The following is a 17,801-nucleotide window of genomic DNA, read 5'->3' as shown; positions in this document are numbered from 1 at the left end:
TTTAGCCACATAAACTAAGTGACAAAATGCTTAGTAGCAAAACTTCTTAGCTCAACGAGGCCATAGTGCCCCATGACCCAAAGTTGTAACCAACCATCCTTTAGCACAGTGAAGAAATAGTACATGAGAAACTTAGGTGCTAGACCATTATTAAGTCATCTACATATATATTTGATAATCCTTATTACAGTTATATGTCATTGAGAAAATATCTCCAAACTATTAAAGACTAATATAGATGACGTTGCTGCAACAATATATCCATTAATGGTGTATATAGATACTACTACATATTTGAGATGCCATATCAATACCCTTGGATATATATATATATATATATATATATATATATATATATATATATATATATATATATATATATATATATATATATATATATATATATATATATATATATATATATATATATATATATATATAGATGTATGTATAGATAGATAGATATATGTATATATATATATATATATATATATATATATATATATATATATATATATATATATATATATATATATATATACTTCCTACCAGCATGCCATGTCCGCAAGGCTAGTTTTATTTTCCTCCACTAACCTTATCAAATCATTAATTACAGGATTAATTTCAATGCTTCCTCTAGTAAAAAAGAAAATGTTCTTGCAAAAATGTCCTTCAATTTGCAAGTGGACCACCTTGACACAATACCTTGAAAGAACAAGTACAATGCTCCTCACGGCCCACCAAATGGTGCTCAAATGGATGAACCTACTTCTTAACGAGATCGAAAAATATAATATCTTCACTATGGCTTAAGCAATAAGCACCTATTCTCCATTCCCTTTTTCACTCGACAATGGTGATCTTGAAGTTGTTTCGATGAAAATTGAAACCACTACCTCACATGGTCTATAGTTTTGAACTCTTCTTCCTAAAGAAGGTAGTTTCCCTTTCACACTTAGACTATTTGGCAATCATTTCATGCCTAAGCCCACACTTGGGGCCTATTGTGAGTAGGAAGATGGCCATGATGACGGTAGGTGCTCAAGTGTCTTCCTTGTGACTCATTAATAGAGGAAACTAGTGGCATGAGACACAAATGGACAAGGAGAGAAATAGTTGAATGACCTAACACTATAAATTGACAGACATTAGCAGTATTAAAGTGGAGCATTGATAAGATTGAGGACATCTTGGGGGACAAGACTATATCCATGTGGATGATAGCTCATGCACATGACTTTTCACAGTAATTTCATATGAATATTGTGTACTATATGATGTTAGAATGATTTGAGGACCATATAGGTGAATATATCATATACTAATTGTATGATGAGTTGCAATTGTAGCCTTAGTATAGGCATGCCAAAGAGGAATTTGGATTGAGCACAAATATTGGAAATGTTGACACCCAATTTTTGGGATTAGGGAAAATTATGTAAGTATTAGAAATAGCAAAAAATAAAGGAAGATAGAAGACTAAGAGACATTGGGAGATCAAACCCAATACTGTCTCTCCTTGTATATATTCATATTAATTTTTAATCCAACAATAATGCCCAAAAAGAAAAAAATATTCATAGTAGAAAATGTTATTCACAATGTATGGATCAAGAAACATCTTTTATCATCTATTTTAGGCATTGATCTATCAACACATTGATTCTAGGTATAGACTACATCCATCCAAATCAAAAAGAGAGAGCACTCATATCTAGTTATTTTTCAAACTTTCTTTTGAACATTTAGTCCATGGTGAGATTTAGCTCTGAATCAAAAATTCAGTTTTAAGATTGATATTTTTTACATACCTCTCCTTTAGCCTTAATCTATAGCACATGGTGAACCTATGTATCAAATGGACTCTCAACAAACATGCTTACCAAATTCAATTTATTAAACCTTGCAAATAAACCTCAATGTAATTTAGGGAATGGCCAATAATTGGACGAACCTGTATATCAAATTGAACCTTCTCAAGAAACCATAAACTTGCACAACATATCTGGCTTATCAAATGAAACTTGCAACATCTCACAATTTATGGAATTTATTTTCACATAAATGTTCATTTCTTTTTGTATTGAATTGTTTTATGGAATTTGACCCTGTTTAAATTTAATAAAAAACTATTAAGTAAAGATAAAACACTCTAAGCTTAAAAGGAATACATTAAAATCCATGCCAAAAAAAAAGAACAAACTTGGAAAATGAGATGTTCTTATTAAGAAGATTCATCTAAGAATATTAAATAAATATAAAACACTCTACCTTTAAAAGGAATACATTAAAATCCATGCACAAAAAAAAACTTGGAGAATAAGATGTTCTTATTAATAAGATTCATCTACCATTTAGGATACACACCTCCAATGGCAGCCCTTAATAGCATGCTTAACTGTAAGTATAATATTAATAATATTAAAAGACACGTCTTATTCTTTATCATGTAAAATACAAGTATAATATTAATAATATTAAAAAACATGTCTTATTCTCTTCTTACCTAACATTAAAACATGATAAATTCTATATCACAAATTGTCAGTAAACCATATTGGATGTTAAAAACATTCACAATTCTACCGTAATATATAATTGATATAAATAATTGACATATATAATAAATCAAACATCCAATGTTAAAAATGAAGTTGAGTAATCAAACATCCAGAATGCAAATACCATAGAGAAAACGTCCGTGATCATGCATTTGTTTCACGTTTGCATTACATTATAAAATCAAATATGAATGACAATGAGCATGTGGCTGGAATAGATGGCCCTTTCAATTGTGGAGATGTGTTTAAAAATAGGTTATGCACTTTTTATAAGCCAACTTTTCAATGAATTGAAATTAATTGTATTAATCTTTATAGGTAGTTAATAATTAGTGTAGTAAATTTTTAATTATAATTTTGCAAATCATGTTTATCTATTACAACTATAGATATAGTGGAGTTAATATATAGTGGGGTTAACATAATTATTGATATAGTGGGGTTAAGATTAAAATATTTAAGCATTTTTTATTTTCAATTTTAATATTGAATTAGTCATTAACAAAATGATTAAATTACTCAATTTCAGTAGAGGGAAATCTAAATAATATTTTGATTTTATAGATTGAAAAACATTAAATTTGATAAGAAAAAGATAAATTAGAAGAGTATACGTCAAATTGATTAAATGGAATTGAGAAACCCAAAGTTCATATACAAATGCAAATAGAATATGTTAATAAATTATTTTGAAAATCTATGAAAATACTAAGAGGCAAAATAACAAATACGGTGCATCAATATTAATTAAATAGCATTGAGAAACGGTGATGCAAGCCTAAAGTTGCACAACCTTCATACCAATTTGGACCTTCTTTGAGTAACTGCTACAGGCCCTATGACAATTCGGCCTCCTCAATTATACTGCTACATGCATTCAAGATTATTGCACATTGCTCTAGTTTGTTCTTCACTAGAAACAACTAATCATGAACATGTATGAAGCATGCAAAATATCCAAGCAAAAGTTCGCCAAATGACTGGTGAGGCAGGCTTTCTTCACAGTCAATTGGATGGGATACAATCTGTTGGGGACTTCTTTCTCCGCCACGGCCTCGACCTCGACTCTTGGCTTGTCGAATCCTGAAATGGCTCGATGGCTTCCTCTTCAGCGTTCGGTGTTTCAACGCTCAGCAACGGCTTCAACTCTTCTTTCTCCACAACCTCTCACTCTGCCTTCAGTGGGCTAAAGCTTATGGACTCGGTCGGGGTTTTTTTGCGGATTTTCTGAGAGCTTTCAAACATGGGTTAGTTACCAGGAAAGGAACAATTTAAAACAACCACCAATCCAAGCCACAACACAGAGCGAGGGAACCGTCGTATATAACATTACCAAATGAAATGGAACTAATGTGAAATGACATCGGAACAACCATAAATACCAGAGAGAACAAATGGACAGAACAACCATAAACTGATTTAATATTACCTCTGTCACCACTAAACTCGAATGGAATTGGAACTCACCATGAGACAGAGAACTTAACAACCGAGTCAAACCTCTGTATACAAACATATATCTGAAGGGTTTTTCTTCACTTCTCAGGCTTGATTTACTCTAACTAATGGCCTCCAAAAAAAAAAGAAGTTATACATATGTCATATCTAACTACTACTTTCCACACATGAAGGAATTAGTTATACAGTTATAATTCAATCTTGATCTCCACCTAAACAAACTAGACCACTTGGCTTGATCTCCACGCACGGGATGATCACTTGCCATTTATTCCTAATTAGACCACCCTTAACTACTTACCCTTATTGAAATTAATACAAATTTAACAACTAAGTATTCCTCCCAATCTTGCGTTAGCCACAACATGTGACCACCCAATCACATTGCTAACCAAGTCTAGGTGCTTCTGCATCAGACTCTCACGCTTGAAAACATTCATGATCTGGTGACCATGTGCTTTCAAAAAGGAACGGAGGGAGAAAAAAAATTCCTCCTAGATCCCAGACTTTTTCCTAGAGTTGTCCATATGCTCTGCTCCTCCATTTAGGCTGCATGTCAGTTGCTTCCTGCTTTATCTTACTTCTCTGGTCGCAATAGTTTGGAGTTGATAAAACCATAATAAGTTTGCCATCGTGTTCAATTTCATAATCTCCCTCTTTAACTTCATGAGACCTGACCACCAGCTCAAGATTGTTTTCTTGGAAAAACGTTTTCGTCACATCTTCTCCAAAAGACAAACCAACATCTCGTTTTCTAGGTCCATGCCCTTTATGGGGCTGTGGATCACTCCAAAGTATTTCACACATCAGACCCTCTTTAGGTGGCTCACGGAATCGAAAAATTTCTTTGATATCATCGAGTTTCATATCATCAACACTAAAAAGACTACCATGAACAACTAAAATCTTGTCATTGAGGACATGAGCCAAAAGCAAGTAGCAAAACACTTCAGCGAAAATCTCAACCATGCTTTCACTGTACTTGGACTTGACTTCGCCCTCAAAACTATAAATCTTGTTCATACTCTTGCTTTCATGATTTCCTCTTGGAAGATAGAGTTCAGTTGGACACATACACCTGAATGAGAATAGCACAAGTATGACTTCAACTGAAAATGATCCTCGATCAACAAAATCACCATAAAAAAGATAAGGATTGTTCTCCAAAGAAAGCCCACTAATCTCAAAGATGTTCAAAAGGTCATAATACTGACCATGGATGTCACCACAAATAGTGAATTGCTTTCCATTCGGAATATTGATGTCAACCAGCGATGGCATTGCCTCCAGCAAATCCTTTACTTGAAATAATATTTGAAATGCACACCTTCTGTGTATATTTTCCTGATTCTCGAAGTCATCCATCACTTTCTTTATAAATTCCAATATTACATTTTCTCCTTCTATTCTATGTTGGTGTTCTACCTTTATTGAATGAAAATCAATGGATTCATTCAATGGAATCAACAACAAAATGATTCTCAAGATCATTCACTGAGATGGCCTCAATAAATCTAATTTTTTTGACTGTTGTTTCGGTCTCTTCAAGATTTTTGGTGGCATTAGGATCATTTGGACAAATTCTCTTAACCTGCTGAATTTTTTTTGTACTTGACTGATCACCTTTTCTGATGCTGCTAGCCTTTGCCTTCTGGTCTGCTTCAACATCAGTTCCCTTATGTTCTCAATCTTTGTTTCCAGTAGATCTTCTTGCTGGTCTTCTTCATTAACTCTCCCTTCCTGCTTTAGCTTGTTGCTATTGTCCAGCTGCATCTTCATCTATTTCACACATTCAGACTATGTGTCTCCTTTCAACAATATTTCAACTTGTTGTTCTAGACTTTCTTCTTTCATCACCATTTGAGTGCGCTGATTTAACTCCTTAAAAGAGTTTTCAAGCTTTTCCTCTACATCATCTATTCTAATAATTCTTCGTTGCCCTCGTTCACCGTTGTGAACTTCTTCCTCTGCTTCTGCTTCCTTTACTACAGACCTCTTGCAGTCTTCATCACGTACTATTTCTTTTAACCATTTCTCCAGTAACTCTAGCTCCTTCTCCCATACATTAGTTTCTTGATGAGAGCTGCTTTCTTTTTCTCCTTGATCCTGTTGTTGACTTCTTGTCATTGTCAGCTCTTCTTCCTTTTCTTCACCTTTTTCTAGGTGCATTTCTGCTTCATATCGTCTTCCTTGAGGTACATTTTCCAGGTTGATCAATTCAACATCTCCCATGGTTGACTCAATCATGCCTATCATCATGACAGCATGATGATCTTTTACTATGTTTTCAGAAATCATGGTCTCTTCTTCATGAACATCTTTGACAATCTTCATTGGTTGTCCTTTTTCACCATTGTATGTTTCTCTCACTAATATTTTTGAGCTCTCATCTTCTATGCAGTTTTCTCTTCCAGGATTGTTAACTACATTCCATGTGGGTGACACTGAATCGCTGGAAAGCAATGTTGAGGAGCCATTGGGTGGAGAGGAACAATAACTAGAACCACATGCTTCCTGCCAAGAAACGTCTCTACCAACTATGGGCAACCCTGTTGTTGATACATTAGTTAGCTCGGTGGAATCAGAATGTCCTGTTGTGACAAGATGATTATTGTTTCCCAAAGTTAAATTTTCCAAATTTCGAGTTTCTTTTATTGCTGTAAGATCACCTCTATCACCGTGAAGACAAGATGTTGGCAACTTAACCCTTCATTCAATTGTTTTTATGTCCCCACCTCCCACTTTCTCAAGGGAACCAGCTTGATGCGCATCCCAAACCATGGGAGACGAATAGGGTTGATCACTACATTTGATGGCATTTCCGCCAGGTTTTTGTTGACCAACAAATGGAATATTAAACGATGATTTGTCTTCCCCTACCTGTCCAACTGATACTTCCACATCATTTAAACCCTCTTTGACCTCTTCTCTCTCTATCAGGCTACTCCTGGAAAGTTGCACATCCTCTATAGGATAGTTTTTAGATGTTATGTCTTGAATTAACAAATTCTTTTCTACTAATAAAACACTCTTCCTAATTCTCATCTGGCCTTCTTGCATACCTGAACATCCTTCGAGCGGTAACATTGTAGCCAAGATTTCTGACAATGGTGTATGCAATGTTGGAAGCTTATGTGGCACATCAATTACCTTATTTGCATCTTTCCCATAAGGTTGTGTTTCCATGATTCCATCAGTTTTACCTTCTGTCACTAGTTCCACCTGTTTCTCCAAATTTCCCTCTAGTCTTCTTGTCAACATTTTAGTGTATCTCCTTGAGCTTCCTTCTAGTCTTCGTGTCAACATTTCAGTATGTTGATGCAAGTTCTCTTCTAAAGTATTGAGACCCTCATACAATGTCACCTCTTCCTCGTCATCATCCAGAGATATTCCTTCCTCTGGCTTGCAGATAACTTCATCTGCTTCATCTGCTTCTTGAAGCACTTTTCTCTGAACAATTTTGTCTGTGGCATCTTCAATTCTTATCGTTGACTCAAAGAATTTGAGTTCCTTTATCCATAATGCAATCTCCTTTTGCTTCCACCTCATCTGTAATGAGTGCCAAATCACCTTCTTTCCTTTTAATGGAAAGATCCATCCACTTTTCCGGTCTTCTAGTTCTTGTAGCAGCTCCGTCAATATCTCCAATCTTGCTTTCATGTCAGCAAGTTGCTTGTCAAACTCCTCTTGAGTCATCCTCTTCATGCCATTTTTCTTGGCATTCTTTCCTCTATACTGGCTTTCTTCAGAACCTCTGCAATGATCTTCCATCATCTTTTCCTTCATCTTCTCTTCTTGAGCTCCTCTCTCCACTGCAACAAGCCTCCACAATAGCAAGTCCTCCTTACTGCAATCTTACCTCACTAAGCTCTCCTCGCTCAGTCTTTTGGTAAACATGGTCCTCTTTCTGGAACCTTCTCTTCCACAACATCTTTGCTCCATCTAGGCTTTTGCAAGCTCTCACTCTCCCTTGAGAACACCTCAAAGTGCTTTCTTTGCTCTGCCTTTCCCTTTGCCTGCTACTGAAAACCTTCAATCACAGTTTATCAACCCAGTTAAGACAAATATCATCATATATATATATATATATATATATATATATATATATATATATATATATATATATATATATATATATATATATATATATATATATATATATATATATATATATATATATATTATGATCCCTGTAGGATCATGTTCATCTTCATTTTGCATGCATTGTCTCAAATTGTTTGCTTTCTACAAATTGTTTCTTTGAGAGTAAAACTCTTCTCCTCTATGTTCTGCTGTGTGTTCGGATTTAAAATCTTCCCCGAGAATGAAATTCTCAACTCTCTCTGCTATCTTTCATTTCTATTATCTTTGACCTTTATTGTCCTTGGCCATTCGCCCTCTGCAACTTTTCCTTTGCTATCTTACCTCTTTACTATTGTCAGCGTCTGTCTTCTTCCAAGACCTGCTTTCACCCTGTGCAACCTTTTCACCTTTGCACACAAAACACGCTTGTTTAGTCTTTTTATCCTACCAGTCTTTCTGATGACTAGCTCGGTCACCTTGGATGCTCACACTCTCAGCACGCAAAAACTCCTTTCCGCAGGAAATCTTTTCCCGCTCTGATACCAGAAATGATGCAGGCTTAAAGTTGCACAACCTTCATACCAATTTGGACCTTCTCTGAGTAAACTGCTACAGGGCCTATGAAAATTCGGCCTCCTCAATTATACTGCTACAGGCATTCAAGATTATGGCACCATGCTCTAGCTTGTTCTTCACCAAAAAAAACTAATCCTGAACATGTATGAAGCATGCAAAATATCCAAGCACAAGTTCACCAAATGATTGGTGAGGCAGGCTTTCTTCGCAGTCAATTGGATGAGATACAATCTATTGGGGACTTCTTTCTCCACCATGGCCTCAGCCTCAACTCTTGGCTCGTCGAATCCTGAAACAGCTCGATGGCTTCCTCTTCAGTGTTTGGTGTTTCAATGCTTAGCAACGGCTTTGACTCTTCTTTCTCCACAACCTCTAACTCTGCCTTCGGTGGGCTAAAGCTTATGGACTCGGTTGGGGTTTTTTTCGGATTTTCTGAGAGCTTTCAAACATGGGTTAGTTACCAGAAAGGAACAATTTAAACAACCACTAATCCAAGCCACCACCCGGAGCGAGGTAACCGCCGTATATAACATTACCAAATGAAATGGAACTAATGTGAAATGACATCGAAACAACCATAAATACGAGAGAGAACAAATGGACAGAGCAACCATAAACTGATTTAACATTACCTCCGTCACCACTAAACTTGAATGGAATTGGAACTCACCATGAGACAGAGAACTTAACACCCTAGTCAAACTTCTATATACAAACATATATCTGAAGGTTTTTTCTTCCCTTCTCAGGCCTGATTTACTCTAACTAATGGCCTCCTCTTTTCATACTACCCGTAGGCTTAGAAGTGCCTTGGGTCCTTTCTTTTTCTTCGTCTCCCCTGCAGCCTCTCTTTTTTTTTCCCATCCAAAAAAAAAGAAGTTATACATATGTCATATCTAACTACTACTTTCCACACATGAAGGAATTAGTTATACAATTAGAATTCAATCTTGATCTCCACCTAAACAAACTAGACCACTTGGCTTGATCTCCATGCAGTGATGATCACTTGCCATTTATTCCTAATTAGACCACCCTTAACTACTTACCCTTAGTGAAATTAATACAAATTTAACAACTAAGTCTTCCTCCCAATCTTGCGTTAGCCACAACATGTGACCACCCCATCACATTACTAGCCAAGTCTAGATGCTCTTACATCAAACCCTCAGTTCATATACAAATACAAATAGAACATGTTAACCAATTATTTTTAAAATCTATGAAAATCCTAAGAGGCAAAATAACAAATAGAGTGCATCCACAACTTAATATTGTTCACTCGTTGGAAAGCATTACAAAATCCTGTCAACAGACCACATGATCTCTAATAGAGTATGCTTCCATATCACTTTAGACAATTTATAAAAACCTAATAACCAAATAAAAAGTGCACTGCATCAATAACTTCTTCTTTATGTTTGTTTAACATCTTCCACGCCAATTGTCTATGGTTTATTAGATTATGCTTAGGCTGGGTTTAGCTATTCTTTAGGAGAGTCATGCTCACCAATGGTGGAGATGGTTTGGGAGAATGGGATCAGTTGGCTGTGGTGGCGGAGAATGAGATTCAATAGGTTCTGCATGGGCAGGGATTGGCCATTCTTTTGGAGAGGCATGTTTAGCCAGAGTGGTGATTGTTTGCTGCTACGGTAGAGAATGTATTTCAGCAAATGGTGAGGGATTGGATGTTATTTCACAGAGACATGTTCACCCAGAACAATGTTGGATGTTCTTTACAGAGATACATGTTCACCCAGAACATGGTCAGGGATTGGATGTTTGTTGTGGGCGAGAGTCGGCTTCGGCAGGGATGGGATCAATTGGTTGCTCCACAAAAACAACAAGATCATCGTGTATAAACCCTGATGCCTATACCTGAGCATTTAGCATCGAACAAGCTGGAGTTGATAGTTTAGGCACAACTTTAGCCCCTCTTTTCAGGAAGTTTGGATGCAGCAGAGGTACTCACTGATCTCTTATAAAATTGACATTGGGTGCGATGGAATTTGCACTGGAGACAGACATGCACAATCCTTCATCAAGTATAAAACCTTTCATCACTTATCGTCCACTTTAACGGTGAGTATGAAGCCTGCATCGAATGAACCATCGGTTATACCACAGATTGTCTGGCCTACAAGACTATCCTCAGATGGGTGTCTTGCCCTACTTTTACATTTAAGACTTATTTGCACAACTACATTAGTGGTAGTCGACCCTGGAGTGAAAAGATTCATTTCACTTGTGCGAATTGTCTGAGCTGCTTCATTTTTTCTCTCTATTTTAATGAGCTATCTACAGTTTAAACATTGAAAAGCTTGATTCCAATCTTATAAATGAAACAATAATCAAATACTTCAATTAAATAGAATATGGTGAGATACTCATTACGAATTCAATATATCATTTCAATTATAATTTTATTCTTTATTAAATACTTTTACCTTTGAATCAATAGAAACCATTACTTGTTATAATTAGATTTTTTTGATTGTAAACGCTGCATGTTGCAGTTTGTGTGAGATATTTATTTTTATAACCGTATGTAGAAGAAGATTGACCAAGAATGGAGAGAAATACATTTATCTTGTCAATATTATGAATGACTTAAATAAGATTACATTGGAGACATCAACATTAAATTATCTTATTGAATGTCAATTAAATTCAATTAATTGAATTGAAATAGCAGAGTTGGAGTAATGGCTATTACAGCTAGTAAGTGGTTGGAATTAGATTCTCCAACACCCCCCCTTAATTACAACCACATAAAAATTCAATTGAGGTACATGATCCTCTATGAGGCTTTCATTTTTAAGAATTTGACTTCAACTAGATTTACTTTTATTCTTCTACATGGTGTAGCCTTCAAATTGTTTTAGATTTTTTCTTATTGTTGTATCCTTCAAATCTTAGTTTCTTCACTTGTTAGTGCACTTCTTCCATTGTTGCAAGCTCTCTAACTATGTCCTCATATGTGAATTGTTTAGACATGTCATTTTTCGTCATCCATATTTTGGTGCAACATAAGTACATAATACAATTTCATATCTTCACCACTCCAATACATGAAAATTTCATTAATATTTTCATCATCAATGGTGTCTTTAAGGTTCATTGGTCCTAACTCTAAGAGCACTACATGAAAACATGGTGTTGTAAGCCATGTTTCAATAAAATTTAACTCCTCTTCATAATCATCATGTTTAAGTGCACATTGGAAATGAGTGGTATGGTTAAAAACATCTACACAACCACATAGATTTTTGTTCCTTCTCTACCTCTAATTTTCTCTATGTTTATTTGACTTCTTTACTAACATGTGTTGTTGCAAGCATGTTATCTTCCACTTGGTTTTCATGCTCAATTGGGCTTCTTTCACCAAATAACATCTATATGATGTTTTTGTTGCATCATATATTCATCTTTACCCAACAATTTTTCATCAAAGTTTACATCAGTAATATTAATTAATTACATGATTCAGAACATTGACTCCTCTAATGACAATTTGATTGTCATTAACAAGATGTGTTATTGGATTCTCCAAATTATCATGAGCAACCTTTGTTGCTAGAGTCACCAAATTTGCATCCACTTGTGGTTGTGCAAAGTGGGGTTCACAAGCATATACTTGTTCCTTCTATGTGGCTTCTTCAAATTCCTCATCCACTTGTGACTAAGCATAGTGGGATTCACCCAACCCTTGCACCAAAACATCTCTCAAGGGTAACCCATGTCTCCTTCGCTCTCTTAGCATCTCAAGTGAGGGGTATAATTTTGTTAGCTATAAATATTTTATGCATTTCAATGTGAAGCATTATTTTTCCTTGCACTTCTAATTCTTTCAAAAAAGTTTAGAACATCTTTGGTTGTTTCTTCTACTTTCTTAGCCTCTTCACTTTTCTGGTTTGATGAGTGTTGATTGAGTAGGACTCAACAAGAAAATTGACTTAAAAACATACTCTTTGTTTGTAATGAAAAAAAAATTATGATAACTTTTGTGCTACACAACTTCAAACTAATTATACTATGAAGCTTTTGCTACACAACTTCACGGTTTGATGAGTGTTGATTGAGTAGGACTCAACAAGAAAATTGACTTAAAAACATACTCTTTGTTTGTAATGAAAAAAAATTTATCATAACTTTTGTGCTACACAACTTCAAACTAATTATACTATGAAGCTTTTGCTACACAACTTCAAAATAATTATACTATCAAACTTTTACTTTAACCATAATAGCAACATGCGACAATAGTGGTTCAAAAATTTCAATATTTATCTAAATTTCTCAAAAAACCAATACTTCCAAAAATACTTTGACACACCCTTTCTTTGAAAATATTAAACTAGCAATTGCACCATATGTTGCAATGGAAATGTCGTAAGGAAATGGCATAGGAACTAGTATTATAGAAGATGAAACGAGAGTACTTTATAAAGAGATGGGAGATAAGGGCATCCTACCTACCTAAGTAGGTGTCTAAACCAAATGTGGTGTGATCCTCTGCAATGGTGTTGCCAATTAAGTAGAGGTGGGGAATTTACAAGGAGGCCTTGGATTTTTACTCTGATATGCAAAAAAACAGATACCAAAGCTAACTATTTCACATTCACCATTGTTATCTCCACATGTGCTAATTTGGTAGATCAAGAACATGGCAAAGGAGTCCACCATGACATAAATTCTAGTAGGCTGCAATGTAATGCCATTGTGGGGAGTGCTCTTGTAAATATGTATACTATGAAACTATAAATTAGTTATTTTTATTATATAAAAATCCAATATACACAAGATCTATATACATAAAAACATCTTTACAAAAATGTATAGAACTAACAAACTAACCACTAATAAACCACCTAAATTATAAAATTAACAACTCATTAATAACTAATTAACTACCTAACTCATTCAATTAACAATAAAGTGCAAAATTCAGGCGAAAAGCAAAACCTATGAAGCAATGATAACTAGTAAAAACACACTATAGGTTAGTTATTTTTATTTTATAGAAATCCATGAGGGAAAGTGAGTAGCCGTAAATATATAAGGAGAATATAAATGAAATCTCCTTATAAAATTAAAAATTTAAAGCTATTATGCATGTGAGAGATAGTGGATGCATGTGTGTTAAAATATTTCATCATTGCTTTTGTGTGAGCATCACAATACATATCCCTAAGTAATATGACAAGATTTCAGCAACATCTTATCTCTTCCATGTAAAGTAAGCAAGAAACTTTTCAGCTTGAATCAACCCGCAGGACGATAATTGGTATGATGAGATCTTCAAACAGGAAGTCTTTTCCGAGTTTTCCATGGCTCATTTTAAACTCGTCCCTCCGAATAACTTAGACAGTCCTTTTGTCCATATATTTGGTGACCTCAATTTCACAAGGGCCCTCTTGAACTCGCTATAATCTCACATGAGAGTCTTGTAAAGTGATTTTTTGTTTATGAGTCCCAGCGCTTCTCCAGAAGTCCATGCGAAACAAGAAATGTACTGTCATCCATGATATAGTTCGAAAAAGAAGCGACCATGGCAAAACACCATCTACCCATCTACCAAGCAGACAGAAATTGGAAAATTGTTTAAAAACAGCTTAGTGATGACAATCCTGGTAGAGGACATTGAATCAAACATGATTATATATTGAAAGTATATGAAAAATATATAAAACAGAAAAGCAATACCCATAACCATTAAATTTATTCAATAAAAATAATGTGAAAGTTATTTCTACCATCTTTACTTTCTATATTTACCTTGAGCTTCCTCAAAAAATGTAGAAATAAGAATAACAACCTTATTAAAACCCTTATTTAAAAAAAAAAAAAAACACACTTCACATATAAAACTAAAATTAAAATTAAGATAAAACTTTGATCCTCATCTCGTGATAAAATACAAAAAGATAAAGATAGTAAATGCTGAAATTCTTGATCACCCGGTAAAGGAAAAAATATTCGGGTTATTTTAAAGGAATCATAAAGTTAAACGGATATTTGAGGCACCTCGTGATGAAATGCAATTAGATAAAGATATTTGAACATCCGTTGTTATAAGAAATTTTAATAAAAGATATTTATAAAAAAAATTTAATATTAATAATATATTTTATATAGATAAGATATTTAAAACGATCTAAATATAATAATATTTTTTTGAATTTTTAAAATAAAAAATAATTAATATTAATTAATATTTTGATAGGGATATTATGGTTGATTGAATAAAATTTTGGATGCACGTTCCATTCATCATTAGCAACATACAGTTTTTGTGTAAATGGATGGGATGCGTGTGAACATAGAGTTTTAGTGTAAAACTTTATTTTGCCAAACAAAAAGGACATTGTTAAACAAAAAGGACATTGTTATAAAGATTTACAGCTTGATTACACAATAGAGATATGGAAAACTTTAAATGACCCGTTTTATGTAAGGCTGCATGGATATTTGGGCATTTCTGCACGGATGGAGAGATTTTAAATAAAAGTTATTTTAAATAAAAGTTATATTGAGAGATGGGACCAATTAGTGAGACTTTTTATTTGTCCCTGATTCCATATAGTGAATATTTCAATGGCAATTGAAATCATAGATGCTTAAATAGAGTGTTATTAACACAGTAAATTTTGCCGATAATGCCAATACATGTAACTGTGGGTTACCGACACTGTATCTGCAAAGCGGGCATGGGCATGAGAATTGATAATAAAACTATTAAGTAGTACAATTTACATGGCAATTGTTTTGCATACTGTCCAATGTAAATCATTTCATGATAAGTAGCACATATCAATCCATCAAATCCCACCCCAGCACTTACCAAATAGCGAGAAAATATAACAGATACAAAAGAATCAGCCACTGAATTGTGACAGTACCACATTTCCTGGACCACTCAACCATGTAAGGGAAAGCTCTATTTCTGAAATCGTGATGTACAAAGGCGTCTCTGCCCAGCTCCTTCTGTATCTTGCTGGCAATATCCAATTCGTGGGGTAAGGCCTTTGAATCCCTGTTTTTCAGTGCTCCATGGCGAGCCCGTGGCATCCACAAGTATTTGAAAAAGAAAAGTAGCAGAAAAGAGGATATTCCAGCATGAAATAGCGTGGACCATTAACTAATTGTAACGGATTCATACCAGTATTTTCAATTTGATGGCAGTCGCTCTTTCAAGGAATTGTAACTGATTCATACCGGTTTTTTCAATATGATGGCAGTTGCTCTTTCCACGGTCTAACCATTGAATGAAAGGCTCACAAAGTTACAGGTGACATGCGAAGAGAGTTTGTTTCACAGGGAACCCGTTACGGCTAAAATACCCACTTTAAAAAAAATTATATGAACATTTTAAAATCACTAATCTCATAGACCTTACATAAGAATTTTTCAAAAAGGTCCTTAAAATGTGACCAACCTTTTCGTGTTTTAATAAACCCTTAAAAAAAATTAGATGTACTCTGTCCCTTTTTTAAATATTTGAGTTCTTAAAAGAAATATATACATAAATCGTTTAATAATAACCCAGCAATCAAGTATTACATGAGCGAAGAGGTCTTTTTTTTAAAGGCTTTACGAAAAACTACGAAAAATAATTTTGGCTTTTAACCCAATTTTTTTAATTTTTTTAACAAACCCTTAATTCATCTCTTGACAAACGTTGGATGCGCAATTTGACGCAATGTTTGCATTAACGGGATGGGTCAATCTTAAATATTCAACAATTGGTGCGATTGGTATGACACTTTTGCATTCTTTCTTTTGGTGTGGTGCGAAAGTGACGCTCTTGGATTTTTTGAGAGGTGGTAAAGTGATGTGTTTTTTGGTATGAGATGCAAAGTCCAAGCATCCTTTGCATTTTCTCTTGGACCTCTGGTCCACTACTTCTCATAACAGTTGCCACAAAAAATATTGAGATGATGTTTTTCTTGGACTCTTATGCAATGTGAATTCTAGCTTTTTTCGCACTTTTTCTTGGACCTCTTGTCCACTCTTTCTCACAATAGTTGCTACAAAAAAAATTGAGATGTTTTTTTTGGAGTCTTATTCAATGTGAAGGTCTTTGTCTCTATTGTTCTCATGTGGGAGTCTTACACAACCTACTGTCTCATACCATGATAAAGAATGAAGGATAGAGATTTTTTTTTTTCAATATTACTAATCAATTAAATAAGATTATATTGAAGACATCAACATTAACTAGAATGAAACTCAACTAAACTAAACTAAGTGAAGCTGCACTTGAACACTTGGAGTAGATGCTTACATAAATAAAGTCTAATTAATTATAATAAAAAAATTGATTTTTAATTTATTATAATTATTATTATCAATAATGAGGCATTTCAATAGTTAATATATATTATAAGATTGTGTGTTGAATACTTATGTCATATTAAATCATATATTTATTCTTGAATAAGATATGATAAGAGAGTGTATATTTACACAATTATTTATATTCAGAAAAAAAAAAAAAAAAATTATTATTGTTATTGTTATTTTTCCTTGCTAAAACTTTTTGAAGGATTTTTTTTATGGATTTTTAACCTTATTCATGGTTTCAGTTAGAATGGGTGGAGTGTCCATCACAAAATTTGGATAAGACTAAAAATCCTTCACACTTTTTTAACCTAAAAAAAGAAAAATACAATCTTTGTATTTTGATTTCATATTTAAAACAAGGATGGCTGCGAAGCAGCTAGTCCCTGCACATAGTTCTATCTAGCCGCCTTTGAATTCGTATACTATGTTTTGACGTTCAGAGATTGACCAGCAGCACTATATGCCGACAGTTTCCCAAGCAGCTTGGCTTTCAATCAGGTTTTCTTCCCGGAAATCTCAAGCCTAACATTTCTTTAGGCTTCTATAACACTCTACTTATCAGATATTTTCTCATATCATAAAAAATCATGGTTTTGTTATTGCCAATTTCATGTTGTTCAAGGAAGCATGTGGAACCATGAGTAGCTTAATTTCTCTGCCTTATTTGAAGAACATAATGTAATGGAGTTTGACTTATCAAGTTTCACTTTCAGAAAACATAATGAATAATAAATACGTTGATAAATGTTTACAAAACCAAGTACATGGGCTGTCGTA

At 34.2% G+C, this 17,801-nt stretch overlaps 1 pseudogene; it reads right to left on the bottom strand.

Annotated features, from left to right (window-relative positions):
- Positions 1-4,532: 4,532 nt before the first annotated feature.
- LOC149229570 (serine/threonine-protein phosphatase 5 pseudogene) lies at positions 4,533-5,510 on the bottom strand (annotated as a pseudogene).
- Positions 5,511-17,801: the final 12,291 nt, after the last annotated feature.

The sequence above is a fragment of the Pinus tabuliformis genome, chromosome J (genome assembly GCF_031772625.1).
Source record: "Pinus tabuliformis cultivar Carrire ecotype Pingquan chromosome J, CPIR1, whole genome shotgun sequence".
NCBI classification, from domain to species: domain Eukaryota; kingdom Viridiplantae; phylum Streptophyta; class Pinopsida; order Pinales; family Pinaceae; genus Pinus; species Pinus tabuliformis.
The sequence above is the reverse complement of the archived record's forward strand: the minus strand, read 5'-3'. Positions and strand labels throughout refer to the sequence as shown.